We start from the raw sequence: 1,088 nt of genomic DNA, 5'->3' as shown, positions 1-1,088 counted from the left end.
TGACTGTTTACCATGTGTATTCTTTTGTGACTGAGTTACCTCACTCAGGATGGTGTTTTCAAATTCCACTCATTTGCATGCCAATTTCATGAAGTCATTGTTTTTAGTAGCTGAGTAGTATCCCATTGTGTAAATGTACCACATTTTCTGTATCCATTCCTCTGTTGAGGGGCATGTGTGTTGTTTCTAGTTTCTGGCTATTATAAATATGGCTGCTATTAACATAGTGGAACACGTGTCTTTATTACATGTTGAATCATCATCTGGGTATATGCCCCAGAGAGGGATAGCTGTGTCCTCTGGTAGTACTATGACCAATTTTCTGAGGAACTGCCACGCTAATTTCCAGAGGGATTGTACCAGCTTTCAAATCCACTGACAATAGAGGAGTGAACTTCTTTCTCCACATCCTCACCAGCATCTGCTGTCACCAGTTTTTGATCTTAGCCATTCTGACTGGTATGAGGTGGAATCTCAGGATTGTTTTGATTTGCATTTCTCTGATGACTAAGGATGTTGAACATTTCTTTAGGTGTTTCCCAACCATTTGAGTTTCCTAGTTGAGAATTCTTTGTTTATCTCTGTTCTCAATTTTTAATAAGGTTATTTGGTTCACTGGAGTCTAACTTCTTGAGTCCTTTGTATATTTAGATATTGGCCCTCTGTTAGATGTGGGATTGGTAAAGGACTTTTGCCAATCTATTGGCTGCCATTTTGTCCTATTGACAGTGTCCTTTGCCCTACAGAAGCTTTGCAATTTTATGAGGTCCCATTTGTTAATTCTAGCTTAGAGCTTAAGAAATTTGTGTTTGGTTCAAGAACTACTTTTCCCCTGTGCCCATGTGTTCAAAGCTTTTCTCCACTTTCTCTTCTATTAGATTCAGTGTATCTGGTTTGATGTGGAGGTACTCAATCTACTTTCACTTGAGCTTTGTACAGGGATATAAGAATGGATCAATTTGCATTCTTCTACATGTTGATCACCAGTTGAACCAGCACCATTTGTTGAAAGTGCTGTCTTTTTTCCACTGGATGGTTTTAGCTATTTGTCAATGATCAAATGTGTATAGATGTCTAGGTCCATTTCT

The sequence above is a fragment of the Apodemus sylvaticus genome, chromosome 2, assembly GCF_947179515.1.
Source record: "Apodemus sylvaticus chromosome 2, mApoSyl1.1, whole genome shotgun sequence".
Classification (NCBI taxonomy): Eukaryota; Metazoa; Chordata; class Mammalia; order Rodentia; family Muridae; genus Apodemus; species Apodemus sylvaticus.
Note: the sequence above shows the minus strand (reverse complement) of the source record.